Consider the following 22,395-nt stretch of genomic DNA (forward strand, 5'->3'; position numbering starts at 1 on the left):
TGCACACATGAACACGCACATCCACACAACTCCACATAGGTGCACACACAGGTACATATGTATGTACACATGCATACATGTTCATGTACACACAAACACACATGTGCACACACGTGTGCATGCATACTCTCTCTCTCTGCAGAAGAGAGAGCCTCGGTCAGCAGCCGTATTCTGGGAACTCGGTGCTTGGGGGTCAGTGCCCTGTGGCCGGCCTCGGCCTGACCCCCAGCTGTCTGTGTGTCCTCTGAGTGCGTCCGGGTGTCTGGCCTGCAGGGCAGATCCCTCAGGGACAGGCCCCGCGCCCTCGTCATTCCATCTGAGCGTGACCGTCACGGCGACCCCCCCGTCCGGGCTCTGAACGGAGCCTGACCGTGGACGTGAAGGGGGCTGGCCCGTGGAGCCCCCCAGGGGGGACGGCTGCTTCCTGGCCAGTCCAGAGACAGGCCCAGCCCTGTCCGACCTCCCCGCCCTTTCTTTTCTCTAAAAACAAACAAAAACCCACTTGTATTGATGTCCAAGAGGAAGGGAGAGGGAGGGAGAGAGAAGCATCCGTGCTGAGAGAGAGTCACGGATCGGCTGCCTCCTGCACGCCCCACACTGGGGATCGAACCCGCAACCCGGGCCTGTGCCCTGACCGGGAATCGAACCCTGACCTCCTGGTTCACAGGTTGATGCTCAACCACTGAACCACACTCCCTGCTCTTAAATCCCCACGGTCCGTGGGCCAGGCAGGCCTGAGACGGCCCCCGGCAGGGACAGGGCGGCCACAGGGCACCTCCTGCCTGGCGGGGTGGGGTGCACGCGGACACGGCGGAAATGGGTGCTGAGATCCCGTGACGCTCGGGAAACTCCGGGGCTTTGTTGCCTTAGCGACGGGCGGCGGGATCAGCGGGCAGCAGAGGCAGCTGCAGGGCTGATGGGGGGAAACAGGCCACACGCCAGGCCTGGTTCTGGGGATGGACACCCGGGAGGCGGCCACGCTCAGAGCAGCCCTCAGACCTCAGACGGGGACGCTGCTCCCCAGGGCCTCCTGCCACAGCCCCAGTCCCTCAGGCAGACCCTCCGGCTGCGAGCAGGGGGAGAGTGTATGCCCCCCACCCCACCCTGGGGGCACCAGGCCTCTGGGGCTCTTCCCAGGACAGATACCCCGAGGGTTTGCTGACCCGTCCTCCCCCTGGCTGGCCCACCCCCTGCCCCCGGGGGCTGATCTGGCCCTTTGTGTTTTTAAAAAATATATTTATTGGTTTTTTACAGAGAGGAAGGGAGAGGGAGAGAGAGTCAGAAACATCGATGATGAGAGAGAAACATCGATCAGCTGCCTCCTGCACACTTCCTACTGGGGATGTGCCCACAACCAAGGTGCATGCCCTTGACTGGAATCGAACCCGGGACCCTTCAGTCTGCAGGCCGACGCTCTATCCACTGAGCCACACTGGCCGGGGCCGACCCGGCCCTTTGCATAGGCTAGGCCTGCAGTCTCCCCACCCCCCGCCACCCACCTTGCCCCAATTCTTCACGGATTATCCCGTCTGTGGGAGGACGCCGGCCGGCCTGGTGTGTGACAGATCCGGGATATAAATGTTCCCCGACAAAGCATGGTGTCAGCCTGGCAGAGCGTGTGAGCTCCGACGCGGCCCGAAATAGCAGCCGGCGTGGAGACCCACGGGCGGAACCCGCTGACGCCCCAGATAGCAGAGGCAGGCCCAGGCCGGGCCCGCGGGGAGCGGCCGCCGGTTCCTCCCCAGCTTTTCCACGTCTGTGTTTATGTTGGATGAGCTTTTTAAAAAATATATATATATTGTTGATTTTTTTTTTTTTACAGAGAGGAAGGGAGAGGCATAGAGAGTCAGAAACATCGATGAGAGAGAAACATCGATCAGCTGCCTCCTGCACACCCCCCACTGGGGATGTGCCCGCAACCAAGGTCCATGCCCTTGACCGGGATCGACCCTGGGACCCTTCAGTCTGCAGGCCGACGCTCTATCCACTGAGCCACACCGGTCAGGGCCGTTGGATGAGCTTTTCCGCGGTGGTCTTAACCTCAGAGAAAAGCTCCGAGTTTTAGTGCAAGGATCCCCCCCGTTCCCGCCCCCGCCATCCTTCCCGGTGTGAGTTCATTTGCCACAAAGCAGAGCATCCTACGGACATCCCACACCCTTCCCCAGCAGAAAAGGACACGGCCCGGCCGGCGTGGCTCCATGGTGGAGCGTTGACCTACGAACCAGGAGCTCACGGTTCGATTCCCCGTCAGGACACAGGCCCGGGTTGTGGGCTCCATCCCCAGCGTGGGACGTGCCGGAGGCAGCCGACCCATGATTCTCTCTCATCACGGATGTTTCTCTCTCTCTCTCTCCCTCTCCCTTCCTCTCTGACATCCATAAAAACATATTAAGCCCTAGGCGGTGTGGCTCCGTGGATAGAGCGTCGGCCTGCGGACTGAAGGGCCCTGGGTTCGATGCCAGTCAAGGGCACGTGCCAGGGTTGCGGGCTCCATCCCCAGTGGGGGGCGTGCAGGAGGCAGCCGATCAACGATTCTCGTCACTGATGTTTCTATCTCTCCCTCTCCTTCTCCCTTCTTCACTGAAATCAATAAGAAATCACTTTAAATATATGTATATTAAAAGAGAGAGAGAGAGGAAGATCCCTCGGAGCCTCGAGCACCACGTCCCTATGCTGACGCCTTGTGCACATTGGTGTCATCTGTGCACACAGTAGGTCCACACTGCTGGTTCACATAGACCCGTGGTCGGCAACCCATCCGTCCACAGAGCCAAACATCAACAGCACAACGACTGACATTTCTTTGGAGAGCCACGTTTTTTAAACGTAAACTTCTTCTAACGCCACTTCTCCAACATAGACTCGCCCAGGCCGTGGTGTTTTGTGGAAGAGCCACACTCCAGGGGCCAGAGAGCCGCCTGTGGCTCGCAAGCCGCGGTTTGCCGACCACGGACATAGACCACATGGACCCCGGGGGCGACGCTGAGAATCGCTGCCGGTAGAATAACGGGGGGCAGAGCCCTGACGGGCAGGGAGCCCCAGGAACCCCAGCAGGTCGGCGCCCCTCGGACCCAGCCCATGCCCTCGCGTGGGGGCGGGGTGGGCAGCTCGGTCAGAGAAACAACAGCGGCCCCGAGCCAACAGCAGCCGGCCCCCCGCGGGCAGGGTGGGGTGCTGGTCAGCTTCCCCAGGGACGGCAGGAAGCGCAGGGCGTGGGGGGGCGGGTACCGGTTTCCAACCACCACCCCGTCACGATCCTCACGGTCGTCGCGATCCTAATCGAGCCCCGTGAGCAGCAGCTGGTCACCCCCCCCCCCCGCCTTCCCGCGGCGGCCGGGGTGGGGTGGGGACGAGCGAGGTCGCGCCCTGTGGACTGGGGAAGGCAAGGGAGGGGCGTGGAGGATGGAGCCCGTCACGGGATTCGCACATGAGCGACCTCAGAAACCACGCGTGTAGGGTTCCAGGGACAGGGAACATCACAACACAGCACACACGTGTGCACAGCACACGCGTGCACAACACACATGTGTACAGCACATACATGTGCACAGCGCACACGTGTGCACACACACCCGCCCGGAAAGAGAGAGAAGGTGATGGAGAGGCGACCGGCCTGCTTCTCGGGTCGGGGTTATGCCCCCCCCCCCTCTCTCTCTCTCTCTCCCTCCCTCCCTCCCTCCCCCTCTCCCTTCCTCTCTGAGGTCAATAAGAATACGTTTAGAAATAAATAAACAAAAACGTCCGTGAAGCGCTTTGCGGATCCCGAGGCCGCCGGTGACAGAGCCGGCGCTGCCCACAGAGGCGGCTCAGTGCCCGCCGGGGAGCCCGCCCGCCGGGGAAGAAGGGCCCCTCTGTTCCCGCGGTCTCGTGAACGCACGTCCCCAGGACGGCGTGGGCCCCGTGCCCGCTGCTGGCAGCCGCCCTCGCACGGCACAAGGGAAACTGTGTCTCCGGGGCCCGGAGGGAGGCGGCCAAGATCAGGGTCAGTGTCTCCCCAGACGGCGGCCCGGCGGCACCAGAGCCCGCCCCCCTCGCGAAGGAAGTGGCGCTCGGCGTGGAGTCAGCCGGGCAGTGGCACTCGGGGCGTGCCAGTCACTTACGCACGTTACTTTTAAAAAAACACACATTCGGCCCGGCCGGCGTGGCTCAGCGGTTGAGCGTCGACTTATGAACCGGGAGGTCAGGGTTCGATTCCCGGTCAGGGCACAGGCCCGGGGTGCGGGCTCCAACCCCAGTGTGGGGCGTGCAGGAGGCAGCCGGTCCGTGATTCTCTCTCATCACGGATGTTTCTCTCTCTCTCTCCCTCTCCCTTCCTCTCTGAAGTCAATAAGAAATATCTGTATATTTTAAAAGGAACGCTGATATTTGGCCGGGAGGGTGGTGGTTAGCTGGAGCTGGAACCAACATCAAGAACAAGAGAGCTCTAACCGGTGTGGCTCAGTGGATAGAGCGTCAGCCCGCGGACTGAAGGGTCCCGGGTTCGATTCCGGTCAAGGGCGTGTACCTTGGCTGCGGGCACATCCCCAGTAGGAGGTGTGCAGGAGGCAGCGGATCGATGTTTCTCTCTCATCGATGTTTCTAACTCTCTATCCCTCTCCCTTCCTCTCTGTAAAAGAATCAATAAAATATATTTTAAAAAAAGAACAAGAGAATTTTTGCCCTGGCCCGGTAGCTCAGTCCCCAAGGCCGTGGGTTCCATCCCTGGACAGGGCACATACAAGAATCAACCAGCCCTGACTGGTTTGGCTCAGTGGATAGGGCGTCAGCCTGCGGACTGAAGGGTCCCGGGTTCGATTCCAGTCAAGGGCATGTACCTTGGTTGCGGGCACATCCCCAGTAGGGGGTGTGCAGGAGGCAGCTGATCGATGTTTCTCTCTCATCAATGTTTCTAACTCTCTGTCCCTCTCCCTTCCTCTCTATAAAAAATCAATAAAATATATTAAAAAAAAAAAAGAATCAACCAGTTCATGCATAAGTAAGTGGGCCAGCATATTACTGTTTCCTCTCTCATCTGTTCTCGCTATCATCAATTAAAAAAAAAAAAAAAGAATAAGGGTTTTTTTAAACACCCAGCAAACTGGGAGCAAACACAGAGCCAGGAACACTGGTCCAGCTCTCCCCGCTCCCCCATCCCGCCCCCCGCAACCTGCTCACGGACCCCACCACCCCCACCCGCCAGGCCAGCGAGTGGCCCCCAGCCCCAGGTCTATGCACAGGCCGCTTCCAGCCGGAAGATGCGCAGAGGGTGGGGACCGCTGGCTTTTGCTGGGCAATTGCTCCCTCTGGTGGCGGCAACGGGAAGTGCACGCCGTGCAGACAAAGCGGGACCAGCTGGGCTCCCTCTCCCAGCCCCCCTCCTCCTGCCCGTGGCCAGGTCCCTGCCAGCGCCACCCTGCTCCCCAGGGCTCCTAAACGGACAAAGCGCGGTGTCAGCCGCGTGCACACAAGCACACACGTGCGCGCACATGCGCCTGCACACGCTCTCTCTGCAGAAGAGAGAGCCTCGGGCAGCAGCCGTCTTCTGGGAACTCGGTGCTTGGGGGTCAGTGCCCTGCGGCCGGCCTCTCTCATCTGTTCTCGCTATCATCAATTAAAAAAAAAAAAAAAGAATGAGAATTTTTTTTGTACCCATTTTACAGGTGAGGAAACTGAGGCTCGGGCGGCTGCCCAAGCCGGCTGCTCCCTCTGCACAGGCACAGCCCTCGGGGGCATCTGGGCCACAGCGGAGTGTCACCCCCTCACGACCCGGCCCTGCCGTGGGCTCTGCTCTCCTCGTCCGTCCGCAAAGCCGGCTCTGATCTGCCCAGGGGCCCGCAGCCCCCACCCACAGGGGCTGAGTCTGCAGCGGGTGGGACCGTTGCTGTGGAGGGTTTGTGACCGGGCACCCATGTACCACCTCCATCCTCTCTCTCTGGACCGGGTCTCCCCGCCCAGACCCCTCCTGGGTCTTTTTCACAGGATGTTCTTGACGTTTAAAAAAATATACTTCTTATTGCTTTCAGAGAGGAAGGGAGAGGGAGAGAGAGAGAGAAGCATCCATGGTGAGAGAGAATCACGGATCAGCCGCCTCCTGCACGCCCCACACTGGGGACCGAGCCCGCAACCCGGGCCTGTGCCCTGATGGGAATTGAACTGTGACCTCCTGGTTCCTAGGTCGATGCTCAACCATGGAGCCACGCCGGCCAGGCTCTCACCGGTTCTTAAATGGCCGGCCCCGGGCAGAGCCAGGCCCGGTGACCCCTGCCCCCCGCTGCCGGCCGCCCGGCCCCCCACTCCCCTCTCCCCGTCTTGGCCTCACTCTCGGAAACACCTTTTTCCTGCCCGCGGCCGCGGTGCTTCCTGGACAGGAAGAGGCCTTTGACTCGGGAGGGCTATTCAGAGCGTTAGCCCGGCCTCTCCTGCCAGGCCCCACGGAGGTCGGAGGTCGGTGCCCGGGGCTGCCCGGGGAGGATGCCCCGGACGTGATTTCAGAGGAAGGGAGAGAGAGAAACATCCATGATGAGAGAGCATCACGGACCGGCTGCCTCCTGCACGCCCCACACCGGGGATCGAGCCCTCAACCCGGGCATGTGCCCTGACCAGGAATCGAACCCGGGACCCTTCAGTCCGCAGGCTGATGCTCTATCCACTGAGCCACACCAGCTAGGGCCTCTCTCATCATTGATGTTTCTCTCTATCTTTTCCTCTCTGAAATATATATATATATACATATATATATACACATATATATACACATATACATGTGTGTATATATATGTGTACATATGTATATATATGTATATATGTATATATGTGTATATATATGTGTGTATATATATATAATAAAAGGCTAATATGCAAATTGACCTAACAGCGGAATGACCGATCGTTATTACACACACTGACCACCAGGGGGCAGATGCTCAACCAGAAGCCGACTCATGGCTGGCGAGGGCAGCGGCAGTGGTGGGAGTCTCTCCCGCCTCCATGGCAGCGCTAAGGACCCCTCGGGGGATGTCTGCTGAGGGGTCCTGGACTGTGAGAGGGCGCAGGCCGGGCTGAGGCCCCCCCCCCCCCCCTCCCCAGTGCACGAATGTCATGACCAGGCCTCTAGTTTATATATTTTTTCTTTTTTTTTAAAGAAAGTGAGGGACTTGACATTCCAGTGTCTCTCTCCCGGGGTCTCCCTGGGGCTCTGCTCAGCGTTGGCTCGGCCCAGGCAGCAGCCGGGTCTGCACGAGGCAGATGGCCGCAAACAGAGCAGGCGGCTCGGGCCACGGGCCACTGAGCACGGCTCTTCCCGGCCGAGATGCCAGGTGTCCGGGCGGGCCCTCCGTGGGGACCCACTGCCATGGAGATGCCCCCCCCTACCCCCCACCCCGCCCCCATCCCCACCCCCAAGGCCTGCATCTTGGCTCATGGGCTGAGCTCTCATCCTTTCACACCCCCCGCCTTCCCGGGTGCTTTGCCGCGGCCACATCTGCGGCCCGGCTCTAGGCACACAGCCCTGGAAGCCGCCTGGGCCAGGTACGGAGCCGGCTTTGCCAAACAAAACCCCGGGCCGCCCCCCTGCCCCGCCCCCTCCAAGGGGCCTGCAGCCTGGACCCAGCCGGGCCCGAGCGGACCGCCCGGCTCCCGCCCCTCTGACCCTCAGACAGGAAAGCTCCTCAAACACCCTCCGGGGAGAAATACACCCAGACGCACGGTCTGCAGGGCGGGGGGGGGGGGGGGGGGGGGCGGGTGAATGTTGGCGACACCCTTGTCTTTGTCCGGTCACTGCGCCCAGCCTGCGTGAACCCTCCAAGGACCACGCGCAGCGGCAGCCAGGGGCGTCCAGGTCGGGGTGAGGGTGTCGGCAAAGGTCAGCTCTGCGCCCCATGTTTGGGGTACACACACCCCCTCCCCCGGTGCCCCTCACGAGACTGTGGCGTAGGCAACGCTGTACCCATTTTACAGGTGAGGAAACGGAGGCTCCGGCGGCTGCCCAAGGCAGGCTGACTCCACAGAGGGCCCAGGAGGCAAGCCGGGGCGATGCCAGCCGGAGGGACTCAGGTGAGAGGGAGGATGGGGCATTCCTTCCTGCCTGCCCGTCAGCTGAGGGACAAACCCATCCCTTTCCCCGCCACCCCTGCCCCAACCCCCCAGGAACCGACGAGCAAGTATTTCCTGAGCCCCGACCGTGTGCCCGGGACCCGCTCGGCCCGTCCAGAGCCAAGTCCGGCCGCGTGTGGCCTGCGGGCGCCGCTCTGCCCCGGGGCGGCCCCTCCCGGCCGTATCAGCACGCCAGCCCCGAGGCATCTGGCCCGGCCCGGCCTTCCCCAACACAGAGGCCTTTGTCTGGGACGGACGGACGGGGCCACGGGAGTGTCACTGTCGCTGCAGCCGGCTCAGCGCAGCCTCCCCTCCCCCTTCCCACAGCCACCCCGACCCTGTGGTCACTTTCGGGGCCTCCCCAGCGGCCACTGCGTTCTCTCGGGCCGTGGCTGGTGGGAGGGAGCTGGGAGGGGACTCCGGGGTGCGACGTGGCCTTAGCAGACGGGCCCTGTGAGGAGAGAGAGGCCTGGACGCCCAGGGGGTGTGTACCCGGGGCGGGGACAGCTTACGAGGCCCGGACCCGCTGCCCGGCCAGCGCCGACAGAGGCCCAATTCCCGCACGACCTCTATTCTCCACTCTGAGGACCAAGTGAGAAACGGCTCCACGTCGAACAGGCTCGCACCTCGCACCGCGGCTCTGACCCCGGCTCTGACCCCGTAAGACCAGCCCGATGACAACACAACACGGGGAGGGGCTCTGACGAGCTCTGACTGACGGGCAAATCCGAAGGTCGTGTCAAAACAAACGCGGGAGCGGAACGAACGGTAAACACACGTCTGTCTGCGGTGAGTGGTGGAGCGTCGACCTGTGAACCAGGAGGTCAGGGTTCGATTCCCGGTCAGGGCACAGGCCCGGGTTGCGGGTTTGATTTCCGGTGTGGGGCGTGCAGGAGGCGGCCGATCCACGATTCTCTCTCCTCATGGATGTTTCTATCTCTCTCTCCCTCTCCCTTCCTCTCTGGAGTCAATAAAAAATATATATTTTAGGGGCCCGAACCGGTGTGGGTCAGTGGCTGGAGCGTCAGCCTGCGGACTGAAGGGTCCCGGGTTCGATTCCGGTCAAGGGCATGTACCTTGGTTGCGGGCACATCCCAGTGGGGGGTGTGCAGGAGGCAGCTGATCGATGTTTCTCTCTCATCGATGTTTCTAACTCTCTATCCCTCTCCCTTCCTCCCTATAAAAAAATCAATAAAATATATATATTTTTTAAAAAGTCCTTTTGAGTTCTTAAAGGGTTTGGCCTTCAGAAACGTTAGAATGTCCGAGTCCCCAGATGGCTCCCCCTCCCACCCTGCTCTGCCCCGTCCCCTCCACGGAGGGACGGATGGGCTCCGAGCCAGGCAGCCGGGCCCCTCCCAGCCCAGCCCTCCTGGCACTCACTCGGCGTGCCCTCTCCCGGCCCGTCCAGAGGTGACGTGTCCGTTGGCAGGAGAGGGGTGAGGAGGGCTGTCGGGGCGATGGGACCAACCCCCGCCCGGCCTGGGAACGCGGGGAACTGAGAAATGTGGCAATGCTTGGCGCCCCGCGCCTCTTCCCGGCCCCTCGTCCCAAAACCATAATTAAAAACACTTTCATTTCACTTTTTATTGATTTCAGAGAGGACGGGAGAGGGAGAGAGGGAGGGAGACATCAGTGATGCGAATCGGCTGCCTCCTGCACGCCCCCTTACTGGGGATCGAGCCCGCAACCCGGGCCTGTGCCCTGACCGGGAATCGAACCCTGACCTCCTGGTTCACAGGTCGACGCTCCGCCACGGAGCCGCGCCGGCCGGGCTGAAGCACTTACAAACCCCCAACTCCGTTTCAAGAGGGAACCGCCCTCTTCCGTAAACAGACTCCGGTTCGAATCTGGTCCCCCTGCCTACGGGGACGCGGACTCAGGCCAGTTCCTCCCCTCGGAGGGGCCCGGGGTTTAGCGTCTCAGCTTCCTGTGATCTGAGGACGAGAAGGGGGGCGGGCGGGCGGGCCGGCGGGCTGAGATGCAGGCCAGGCCGACCTGCTCATGGAGGGGGTTCCGCTCCTTACGCACGTCCTGTGCAGCCCACGCCACTGTCCCCACCCATCTGCTCTACTTAATTTTTAAAATATATATTTTATTGATTTTTTTATAGGGAGGAAGGGAGAGGGAGAGAGAGTCAGAAACATGGATGAGAGAGAAACATCGATCGGCTGCCTCCTGCACGCCCCCTACTGGGGATGTGCCCGCAACCAAGGTACATGCCCTTGACCGGAATCGAACCCGGGACCCTTCAGTCCGCAGGCTGACGCTCCAGCCACTGACCCACACCGGTTCGGGCCCCTAAAATATATATTTTTTATTGACTCCAGAGAGTTAGGGAGAGGGAGAGAGAGAAAAAACATCCACGATAAGAGAACCATGGACCGGCGGCCTCCTGCACGCCCCACACTGGGGATCGAGCCCACAACCAGGGCTTGGGCCCTGACCGGGAATTGAACCCTGACCTCCTGGTTCCTAGGTCGATGATGCTCAGCCACTGAGCCACGCCGGCCGGCCGGGCCCTGAGCTCTTTTAAATACCGCCTGGCACGTCCCGGCGGCCGGCCCCGGGGCCCGAAGAACTTTGAAAGGAGAGAGAAGCAGCTCGGATGGGGAAGGGGACGAAGGGACAGATTTCACAGACGGACAAGAGGACCTTCTCCGAGGGCGCGACCCCTCCGAGGGGCCGGGCTAGGGAGGAAGGAAAGACGGTTCCTGTTGTCGGCTCCGCGGGCTCCCCAAGGAGACGGCAGAAAAGGCCCCGAGGCTTCGTCCGACAGGTCCCCCGCGTGGGCACATCGCCCCACGACGGACCAGGATTTCAGGGGGAAAGGGATGCGGAGACCAGTCACACACACACCTGCCGAACAAGGAGCCCACGGCACCTGCACGGGGTGGGGGGCCTCTGGGTGGTACTGGAACCCCCCACACACACACACCCCAATTTTAGTCATTCGGCAGACGTTTATAAAGCGCCTACTGCGTGCCGGGCACTGCTCCCAGTCAGAGAGGGTCTCTGGCTGGAAGGCGAGGAGATGAGGCTTACGCACCAACACCCCAACGTCTAAACAAACACCAAGGAGGCTGTGGCCCGGCCGGCGTGGCTCCGTGGCGGAGCGTCGACCTGTGACCCAGGAGGTCAGGGTTCGATTCCCGTCAGGGCACGGGCCCGGGTTGCGGGCTCCATCCCCAGTGGGGGGCGTGCCGGAGGCCGCCGGTGCATGATTCTCTCTCTCTCTCTCTCGTCATGGATGTTTCCATCTCTGTCTCCCTTCCTCTCTGAAATCAGTATCATTTTCTTTATTTTTATTTTTAAAAATATATTTTATTGATTTTTTACAGAGAGGAAGGGAGAGGGATAGAGAGTTAGAAACATCGATGAGAGAGAAACATGGATCAGCTGCCTCCTGCACGCCCCCCAGTGGGGATGTGCCCGCAACCAAGGTACATGCCCTTGACCGGGATCGAACCTGGGACCCTTCAGTCCGCAGGCCGACGCTCTATCCACTGAGCCACACCGGTCAGGGCGATATAATTTTTATTTTTTTTAAAGAGGAAGAAGGTGAAACCTGCCCGGAGGACGCTCCTGGCAGGGGCTGCTCCCTCCTCACCTGGGGCTGGAGCTGCTGGCCCCCCGGCCAGGGCCCCCCTCCTCGCAGCTCCATTTTACAGAAGTGAAAACAGAGGCAGGAGGGGCCAGGCCTTCTTGGCCACAAACACGCAGTGACGCCAGAGAGCACACTTCCCCCAGAACCCCCCCCCCCACGAGGCGCGGGGCCTCCCCACCCACTGAGCGCTCTGAGGGGAAGGCGAGACACCCCCATGTCACCGCCAGGCCCCTCCTCCATCCCCAACCCAAGTCCAAAGACCCCCAACCGGATTCAAAGCGGGATGAAGACCGTTCAGGGGCAGCCTGGCCGGTTTGGCTCCGTGGGCAGAGCATCCGCCCATGGACTGCAGGGTCCCGGGTTCCATTCCCAGCAAGGGGCTGGGACTCCTCCGTGGCAGACACCTCCCTCCCCAGCCGGGCCCTGGTCCCGGGCATGTGCCAGAGGCAACCAATGGATGCGTCTCTCTCTCTCTCTCTTTCTCTCTCTCTCTCTCTCTCTCTCTCTCTCTCTCTCTCTTTCTCTCTCTCTCTCCCTCCCTCCCCCTCTCTCCCACCTCCTGAGGTTTAACAACAAAAACAAAACATTCGTGCGCCCCCAGGGACCCTGCGCCCCTGGGAGTTGCGGGGAGGTGGGGGGAGGGGGGGCCCCATGTAACGGGAACGCGCCGCCGCGAGAGGAAAACGCAGGCAACACGGAGCCTCTGGGCCTCGGATGTGAGCGGATTTGCCCGGATTTGAACGGGCCAATGGCCTCCAGTGGCTGGAACAGGAAGCCGGACAGCAGCAGGCGGTGCGGGCGGTGCGCCTTCCCCAGAGCCGGCGCCAGCTGCGCCCCCGCCGCCCGGACCCAGTCCCAGGGACCCCGCGGCCCACTTCCCTGTGCGGGGCTGGGGCTGGGGGTGTGGGGGGGGGGGGGACAGGGCACCCTCCCTGCCGGGGGACATCACCCCTGGACAGCGCCCCGACCGCCCCCTCCTCGCGCCCTCCCCTCTGCGCCCTCAGCAGACCTGGCTGCGGCTCGGTCCCGTGGCCTGTGTCCGTCCGCTGTCCGTCCGCTCTGAGGACAGAGGGGACCGCGAGGGCCCGAACCCCGAGCGCCCTCATCAGGGGAGCTCCCGGCGGCGATCACCCGACCTCTCCCTCCCGCCTCCTCCAGGGTGTCCCCCGGGATCGCGTTCTCTGGACGCGCGCCAAAGAGCGCAGCGCGGGGAGACGCGGGGGGCGCGAGGAGAGGGGGCTCTGGGCACAGGTCCCCCTGCCCCGGCGGTTCGGTTCCGCTCGCCCCGCGGGGATGCGAGGAACCGCGGGTGGGGCGCAGGGTAAGGGCGCCCCGGGCGTCCCTGACGGCGGGGTCTCCACGCACTTTCAGTGGCAGGTACTCCCAGGAAGGGAAACTGAGGCTCAGAAGGCGGGAGTTGGCTCCTCTGGTGAGTCAGTCCCCGGATGGGACGCGCAGCCTCGTAGGGACGACGGGACCCAACTTCCCGGGCAGCCGCTCCCCGTCGTGTGATCGATCCCAGCGACCCTGCCGGGCCGGGCCTCCCCGGGCAGCGAGCGCGCCCCCCGGGACTGGCCCCGGCCCCCCGAGACCTGCCGGCCGAGCCCCGCTCAGTGGCCCCCCCGGTCCCCCGGCCCCCGATCCCCCGACCCCCGGCCCCCCGACCGCCCGGCGCAGGCTACTCACCGGGGCGCGCGCGCTCGGGTCCCGGAGTCCGCGCCGCGGCCGCGCACAGCCGCGCATCCCGGGCGGCGCCGGCCCCGGTCGCTCCCGGCCTCGCGGAGAAAGTTCCTGGCGGCCGCGGGCGGGGGCTCCTCGCGCTCCGGCCTCGCGCTCGCACTCGGGGCCGCCGGCCCGGCCCACAAGGCGGAGGGAGGCGCGTCCAGAACAAAGTGCGGCCCCCGCGCCGGGCGGGCGGGGCGGAGCCTGGTGACCCGCTGCCCCCGGCGCGCGCCGCGGCCCCTGCGCGCCCGGACCCCCCCTCCCCGCCCCGCCCCGCCCCGCCCGCCGGCCTCCCGCGCGGTGCCCGCCGAACTGGCCCGGGGGGCGGAGGCCCCGGTCCGAGCAGAATGGGTCCCGGCGAAGCCAACCCCCCGGCCCTTTCCGCCGGCGCTTCCCGCCCCGCCTCCCGGGCGCGCAGAGGCGGCTGCGGGGGGCGCAGCGGAAGCCCGAGCACAATCGGGCCTTTCCTGCGCCCCGACCCGCCGCCGCCGCCGCCCGCACGCGTCCTCGGGCCGCTCCCGGGGCGAAGGGGCCGGGGAACGGGCTGCGGGCCAGGTCCCGCCCCCTCTGCCCCGGGCGCCCCCTCTCCGAGCCGGGGGGCCGGGTCCGAGCGGAACGGAGGCCCAGCAGTGCGGGCTGTAGTAGGTGCTCAGTAAAACGCGTGACGTCCCCCCATTTCCTGACTCGGCCTCCGCCCCCCCCCTTAAAGGGCCGTGGGGGGGGGGCTGTAAAGAAGGGGGTACGGGGGGGGGGTGCCTTCCCGGATCGCCAGGAGGAGAGGGACCCGGCAGAGTGACCTCCCTGACAACCTGGAGGCTGATTCATGTTGGGGGGAGGGTGGGGGTTGGAGGTGGGGGGCGCTGAAATGGGAAACCCAAAAAGCCTGCTCCCTGGGAGGTTGCGCAACTTCCCCTGCAGGATCGGCCGGCGGCGGGGGACGCAGTCGCGGGGAGCACCCCTGAGTCCTGCCTGAGCCCCCCCCCTCCCCCACATCCAGTCGGTGAGGTCACGGTGACTGTGGGCCCAGGATCCCCACCCGCACTGGGAATGTGGGGACAATGCCCTCCCCCCCTCCCCCACCGGAAGGAGGGCCCAGGCCAGGGCTCTGTAAGGGTTCAGTCTCTCCCACGCGGAAGGCCTGGGCACACAAGCCCTCCTCGCCCTGCTCCAGGGGGTCCCCAGGACGAGCCACAGTGGCATGTGGACAGGGTGGGGGGCAGGGGATAAAGGCCAGTGTGGTTGGGGGGTCGGGGGCGGGCAGAGGGGGTGCAGGCTCCTGACACAGGGTGCACTGGCCCCAGCAGCAGAGAGAAGCCAGACCGTGGCCGGGGCTGCGGGGTAAGAGCAGGGCCCCCTGCCCATCCCAGGAGCCGGGCCAAGAGCCTCCTCTGTGAGCGGCTTTTCCTCCAAACCCGGGATGACTCAGGGCGCTGAATCAAGCAAATGGATTTTCCTGAAAATGACCACCGATAAGAGGCAGAGAGAAGCCGGGGCCTGGCGTGGGGAGAGCAGGGTGGAGGGGGGCGGGTGCCGGGGAGGGGATGGTAGGACCCTGGCCACTCACCACGGCCCCCACCCCAGCACCCGGAGGGTGGCCTCCAGGCCCTGCTGGCCTTAAGGAGGAGACTCCTGAACACTCAACAGCTCCCATGTTCCCCTCCTCTACCCCCAGCCCAGAGCCAGTCCCCAGCGGGGGCAGGAGATGGTTAACAAGAGGATGAAAGCCAGCATGGCCGATGAGTTTTATTTATTTATTTTTTAAAAAATATTTTATTGATTTTTTTCCAGAGAGGAAGGGAGAGGGATAGAGAGTTAGAAACATCCATGAGAGAGAAACATCGATCAGCTGCCTCCTGCACGCCCCCTACTGGGGATGTGCCCGCAACCAAGGTACATGCCCTCGACCGGAATCGAACCTGGGACCCTTCAGTCCGCAGGCCGACGCTCTATCCACTGAGCCACACCGGTCAGGGCGTGGCCAATGAGTTTTATAACATCACCCCATGCCCGGCCGGCGTGGCTCAGTGGTCGAGCATCGACCTGTGAACCAGGAGGTCACCGTTCGATTCCCGGTCTGGGCACATGCCTGGGGGTGCGGGCCTGACCCCCCGGTGAGGGCCGTGCAGGAGGCAGCCGATGGGTGATTCTCTCTCATCGTGGATGTTTCTCTCTCTCTCCCTCCCTCTCCCTTCCTCCACAGGAAATCAATACAAATATATTTAAAAAAACAACAACAAAGAACACATCAGCCCCGGAGGCTGTCACCCCCAAAGCCGCTCAGGCAGGCCTGGCTGGAGGTGACCTTTGGGGGCCCCAGGTGACCTTTGGGGGCCCCAGGTGAGTTTTAGGGGCCCCAGGTGACCTTTGGGGGCCCCAGGTGAGTTTTAGGGGCCCCAGGTGACCTTTGGGGGCCCCAGGTGACCTTTGGGGGCCCCAGGAAGCTCAGGGAGTGACATTTCCCAGCCCCGCCTCGTTTCCTTGAGATCCGTGGCCTGTTCTGACTTGTCCGGGCACGTGGGGGGTGGGGGCTGTGGCTGGACTCTGGGGATCCCTCCGGGGACCCCGTGCTCGAGTGTGAGGCCCTGGCAGGTGCAGACAGCACTTAGCCTCCTCTCCCTGAGCATTTAAAACGCCCATCGCACCGCGGAGGCCGAGTCTGAGGGAGCACCGGCCTCCGCCCCGGGCACAGGGCACAGTGGAAATTCACCGGGCGTCCACGCCACCGCGGCTCTCTCGGCTGCTCCCTGCAATGCGTCACCTCAGTGTGCTCATCAGCAAAAGGGGTGTGGACGCCCAGGGGACAGCCGTCACCACCCAACCACCCGGCAAGGCTCCGGGGAGCACTCCGTGAGGTCATGCAGCAGCAAGCAGAAGTCTGTGCCATCTCGGGCAGCCGGCACCAGCTCCCCGCCAGGCCCCCCCTCCCCCTCCTCCTCACGGGCACCCTGGCTCTGGGCTCCGCGTGCGTGAAAAGCCACGGCCGAGAGATGGAACGCCCACCACCGTCCACAGATAACCTTGTCCTTCCTTGTTTATTTTAAATACCTACATGTTTATTGATTTCAAGAGAGGAAGGGAGAGATGGAAACATCGGCGAGAGAGAATCATTCATTGATCGGCTGGCTGCCCCCTACTGGGGATCGAACCCGCAACCCGGGCACGTGCCCTGGCCAGGAATCGAGCCGGGGGACCCTTCGGTCGCAGGCCGACGCTCTATCCACTGAGCCACACCAGCCAGGGCTCACCTCTGTCCTTTCTCACTCGACTCGTTACCCCGTAAGGGCCTTCGTGGCGGTGGGATGGCGTGGGGCTCGGGCCAAGCCGGGGTCCCCATCGAGGCCACTCTGGCCCCGGACTGGAGGGCCGGGAAGGAGGGCCGGCCGTCCTTGCTGATTGCTGGAGTTTATGGGGAGCCGAGAGGAAGTCTGTGGGGAACCGGCTGGTGCAATCGTGAGTGTTTTATGAGAGCGAGCGAGCGAGCGAGCCCTTGCCTTATCGGGAAGCCGGTTCCTCCCTCCCGCTCTCCGTTACCAGGAAGGAGAAGCGCCAGAAGCCGTGAGTGCTTTTCCAAAGATGGCTTTCGAAGAGGAGCGCTTGCTTCTCCGGGGAAGGGGTGGGGGGTGGGGAGAGGGGGGGCTGGCGGGGAGAGGGGGGGCTGGCTGTCCCCTTTAGGAAGTGGCTCAGACGTGTGTCTGCACCGGCCGATTATTTAACCCCCTGAGTCCTGGCAGCAGCCCTAGGCACCAGGTACCACTTGAACGCCCAGTTTACAGGTGGAGAAATCGAGGCCAAGTTGCTGGAGCCAAGATTTTTTTTTTTTAATTTCTCTCTCTTTTTTAATTTTTAAATATTTTATTGATTTTTTACAGAGAGGAAGGGAGAGGGATAGAGAGTTAGAAACATCGATGAGAGAGAACACATCGATCAGCTGCCTCCTGCACACCCCCAACTGGGGATGTGCCCGCAACCAAGGTCCATGCCCTTGACCAGAATCGAACCTGGGACCCTCAGTCCGCAGGCCGACGCTCTATCCACTGAGCCAAACCGGTTAGGGCTAATTTCTCTCCTTTAAAAATAAGTTAATAAATATATTTTTTTAAATATATTTTATTGATTTTTTTTTTACAGAGAGGAAGGGTGAGGGATAGAGAGCTAGAAACATCGATGAGACACATCGACCAGCTGCCTCCTGCACACACCCCAACTGGGGATGTGCCCACAACCTAGGTCCATGCCCTTGACCGGAATCGAACCTGGGACCCTTCAGTCCGCAGGCTGACGCTCTACCCACTGAGCCACACCGGTCAGGGCAATAAATATATTTTTAATTGATTTCAGAGAGGAAGGGAGAGAGAGAGGGAGAAACATCCATGATGAGGATCACTGTTTGGCTGCCTCCTGCACGCCCCCTCCTGTGGATCGAGCCTGCAACCCCAGGCATGTGCCCTTGACCGGAACCGTCCCTGCGTTCCAGCGCCGTGTGTAGCGCCGGGGAAGAGGGGGCTCCAGCCGCCCTGTGGGCCGTGGGCAGGGCTCTGCCCCCCTCTGCCCCTTTCACACACTGCACCCCGGCCCTGGGGTGTGCGGTGACTGACGGGCCGGCTGCAGGCGGCAGCTGCCCCCAGGGGCCCACACCTGTTGCCTTAGACCAGCTGTTGTCACCCCCTCCTGGGAAAGCGGGCCAGGTGCCCCCGGCTGGGCCCAGGCCCTCCTTTCCAGAGGCAGGTGGGAAGGTGTGGCCTCTGCCCATCACCGCAGCAGCAGCGCCTGGAGGGCTGCCTGGAGGAGGCGGGCCTGGAGTCTCAGCTGCAGAGGGGACCCACCTTCCAGGCTCCGGATGGTTCTCTGGTCTCTCCACCATCCCATGGGGAGGAGGGGAGGGGGGCAGAGAAGCAAGGAGAGCAGCAGACCTCTTGAATGGAGGCCCCACCCCACCCCCCCACAGCTGTCCTAGGAGGTGGGGACGCTGTGGGGCTCCCAGGACCAGGACCAGGACCTGGGCTGGGAATGAGAGCAGAACTCGCTCTGGGTGGCCGCCCGGGGAGAGAATTCCATTCCCCGCCGCCGAGCCTGCCTGCGTGGGGCGCGGACTGGCCGGCACCGTGGGAGCGGCGGGCCCCGGAGCCAACCCACAAACCCAGCCCCGCGGCCGCTGACACCCAGCCCCGCACGGTGCAGCCGCCCCGCCGACAGCCAGATGGGGACTTGGCGTCCGCGCCGTCTGGGATCGCACCCACGCCCACGCGTCTCGGCCTTTCCCTCACCCCCCATCCCCCCTCCTCCTCGCTCAGGGCCAGGCGGCCCGGACCTCCCGGCTCGGAGCTCCTCCCGGCTCCGAGCGGGGCCCAGGCCTCGGGGGGAGGAGCGCGCGGCTCAGCGTCAGCCCCGGGCGGGGCCTGGAGACCGCGCGCTGGGCCGGGCGCGGCGCACTGCTGCCCCCTGGCGGGCGCTTTGCTCTCTGCAGCCCCAGGGGGAAGGGAGGGATGGAAAAACCTCGCAATCCATTGGCGGGTGGAGGCGTGGGGGGGCTGAACCCCAGCTCAGAATCCCCTCATTTGGCGTCTGGAGCACCTTTTTTTTTTTTTTAAACATGTTTTATTGATTCTTTTACAGAGAGGAAGGGAGAGGGATAGAGAGTAGAAACATCGATGAGAGACATCCATCAGCTGCCTCCTGCACACCCCCTACTGGGGATGTGCCCGCAACCAAGGTACATGCCCTCGACCGGAATCGAACCTGGGACCCTTCAGTCCGCAGGCCGACGCTCTATCCACTGAGCCAACCAGTCAGGGAGCACCTTTTTAATATATATATATTTTTTATTGATTTCAGAGAGGAAGGGAGAGAAAGAGAGAAACAGCCATGATGAGAGAGGATCACGGATCGGCTGCCTCCCGCACGCCCCACACTGAGGATCGAGCCCGCAACCGGGGCCTGTGCCCCGACCGGGAATCGAACCCTGACCTCCTGGTTCCTAGGTCGATGCTCCACCCCTGAGCCACACCGGCCGGGCCTCCACCCACCGATTTCCATGTTCATCTTACCCCCAACACACCTGGACAGAGACACCCAGAACCATCTGAGCAAACATCTGGGCACCCGGTGGCCCCGGGCAAGGTGACACATGAAGGGTAACCCTCCCCCTGCGAACACCTTGCAGCTGAGGAAGCCAATCAGCCCCGACACAGCAGACGTTCCTGTCCGCTGACCTGAGTAAACCCAGATCCACGCGAGAGCAGCAGGAAGGACTGTTGCCGCGTTCAGCTGCTAAGTTTGGGGCGATTTCCAGCAACCGATTCCGGGCGCGCTGCCCATCCGATGCCTGAACCCCGCCCCCCCCATGACCCGCCCCTTTGCACAGGTAGCGCCTTCCTACCGCGGGGATTCCCGCCCTGAGGCTGCGGGGAAGTGTCATTCACAACCTCACCAGCAGGTGGCAGCCCTGCTCCTGCTTCTTACTTTGCAAACTAGGAGATACGAGTTTTCTAAATTTTTAAAAAATATATATATATATTTTGTTGATTTTTTACAGAGAGGAAGGGAGAGGGAGAGAGAGTTGGAAACATCGATGAGAGAAAACATCGATCAGCTGCCCCCTGCACGCCCCCTACTGGGGATATGCCCGTAACCAAGGTGCATGCCCTTGACTGGAATCGAACCTGGGACCCTTGAGTCCACAGGCCGACGCTCTATCCACTGAGCCAAACCGGTTAGGACAGTTTATTTATTTTTTTTAATATATTTTTATTTCAGAGATGAACGGGGAGGGGGAGAGAGAGAAACATCGATGAGAGGGAGAATCATGAACTGGCTGCCTCCTGCACATCCCCACACTGGGGATCGAGCCCGCAAGCCAGGCATGTGCCCTTGACGGGAATCGAACCCGGGACCCTTCAGTCTGCAGGCCGACGCTCTATCCACTGAGCCACACCAGCGAGGGCGAGATGAGTTCATTCGTAAAATATCACCGAAACACCTGCCCGTGGGAGGCACTTCCTGAGTGCAGGCTGCTCTGCCTGGACTTGTCTTTGGACCGAAAGGCCCCAGTCCTTCCTCTTATCGCGCAGTCTAACGTCTCGCCCTCCGCCCGGCTGGAACGGAGGTGGCCAAGGTGTTGCCTGAGGCCAGCATTTCCCCTCCGCTTCCCTGCCCGGACCCTCTGCGGTCTGGCCCGGTGACCACAGAGGAGCAGAAAAGGCGGAGTGTCCTGGACGAGCCAGGAATGGAACTGCATCCCTTAGGGGGGACCCTCCCCTGAGCCTTCAGCCCCTGCCTGTGGCCACAGCTGCCCAGGCCTCGGGGCTCAGGATACGGGAAGGTGCACAGTCCCCGAGCTCCTTCCCCTTCCTCCCTGCGGCCAGCGTGCCTGCCCACACTCCCAGGAGGGAGCCACATCCTCCCCCCATACATGCACACGCACATGCACACACACATGCATGCACACACGCACATGCACACACAAATACATACACAGGTACGCGCGCACACACACATGCACACATGCACACATGCCACAGAGGCCTGTTCTCCGAGGCAGCAAGTAGCAGGGAGGCTGCAGAGGGAGGGGCAGCAGCGAGTGGCTGGGGCCCAGGGCGGGAGGAGGAAGTGGTCATTTAAAAAGGCATGCAGCCTGTTTCACCCGCCCTGAGGCTCCCCGAGGGAGTCCCCCGGCATCCCTTCAGCTCCCCTGGCCCGGTCTGGGCCTTCACAGAGTCCCCTGTAGTCCCCGCCCACCCCCCGTTTCTTTGTAGATGGATTTCCCCTTTTCCTGCCTCCAAGCATTTAAAATAGAAATATTTGTCCCTAACCGGTATGGCTCAGTGGATGGAGCGTCGGCCTGCGGACTGAAGGGTCCCGGGTTCGGTTCCGGTCAAGGGCATGTACCTTGGTTGCGGGCACAACCCCAGTGGGGGGCGTGCAGGAGGCAGCTGATCGATGTTTCTAACTCTCTATCCCTCTCCCTTCCTCTCTGTGAAAAATCAACAAAATATATTTTAAAAAGTAAAATAAAATAGAAATATTTGTATTGATGTAAGAGAGGAAGGGAGAGGGAGAGAGCGAGAGAAACATCCATGATGAGAGAGCATCATGGATCAGCTGCCTCCTGCACGCCCCCCACTGGGGATGGAGCCAGCAACCCGGGCATGTGCCCCGACCGGGAATCGAACCGTGACCTCCCAGGTCATAGGCTGAGGCTCAACCCCTGAGCCACGCCGGCCGGGCTGCCTCTAAGCATTTTACCTTCCTGGACCCCCAGACGGAGTTTCCCACCTCTGGGTTGGCCTGGCTGCCAGGCTCACGTCCCCTGCAAACCCCCAGGAGCCCCAGGACCCGCCCTGGGGACGTGAGTCCAGAGACCGAGGGTCCTGGTCCGAGCCACTGGGCACCCCCCCTGGACTTGCCTTGTCGCAGCCTCAGAACGCAGAGCCGGTCCAGAACGCCCCAGGAAGATCCAGAGCCGGAAAGAGCCGGAGACGCCGCATCCCCACGCTGGTCCAGAGGCCGCCGGGCCTCCTGCCACCGCCCAGCGCCCAGCGCAGCCCTGACCACGCCGTCGGCGCCGAGGTGGGGCTGCGGGCGGCTGGGCAGGCCCGACTGGGCCCAGCTATTTAACGGAGGCAGGAGGGGAGCTCGGGGCACGGCCTCAGGACTGAGGACGGCCTGTGATGTCATCATAGGCCCATCCCTGTGCGTCTGGACGGTGACCCGCGTACCTTTCGCCACCTCAACCCCAAGGCCCTCGCTGACCCCGGAGTCTTCTCTACAAGCAAAAAGGCCGTGAAAAATCCCAGCCCAGCGCCCCGCAGGGAGGCGTGGTGACCGCAGGGTGGAAGGTTCTGGAAACACAGCCGATAAGGCCGGGCTGCCTAGACCTCCCTTATCTCCAGCTCTGTCTGGACGGCTCCCAGGACCGGGGTCCGGACACCGTCGTGGGGTGGACGTGCCCGGGGACCAGACAGCCTGGTTGGCCCGGGGCAGTCCTGTGGGTGAGGGTC

At 62.6% G+C, this 22,395-nt stretch overlaps 1 protein-coding gene across 4 annotated transcripts in view; it reads right to left on the reverse strand.

The window, feature by feature from the left end:
• Positions 1 to 13,576, reverse strand: part of NAV1 (neuron navigator 1) — a 112,129-nt gene extending 98,553 nt beyond the window's left edge. For 3 of the 4 annotated variants that reach the window (XM_054713135.1, XM_054713134.1, XM_054713133.1), the window contains exon 1: positions 13,364 to 13,576. The gene's annotated coding sequence lies outside the window, so the exon portion shown is untranslated. The remainder of the gene's footprint in view (positions 1 to 13,363) is intronic. The other variant, XM_054713132.1, reaches the window with a different exon arrangement.
• Positions 13,577 to 22,395: the final 8,819 nt, after the last annotated feature.

This window comes from Eptesicus fuscus, chromosome 24, assembly GCF_027574615.1.
Source record: "Eptesicus fuscus isolate TK198812 chromosome 24, DD_ASM_mEF_20220401, whole genome shotgun sequence".
Lineage (NCBI taxonomy): Eukaryota > Metazoa > Chordata > Mammalia > Chiroptera > Vespertilionidae > Eptesicus > Eptesicus fuscus.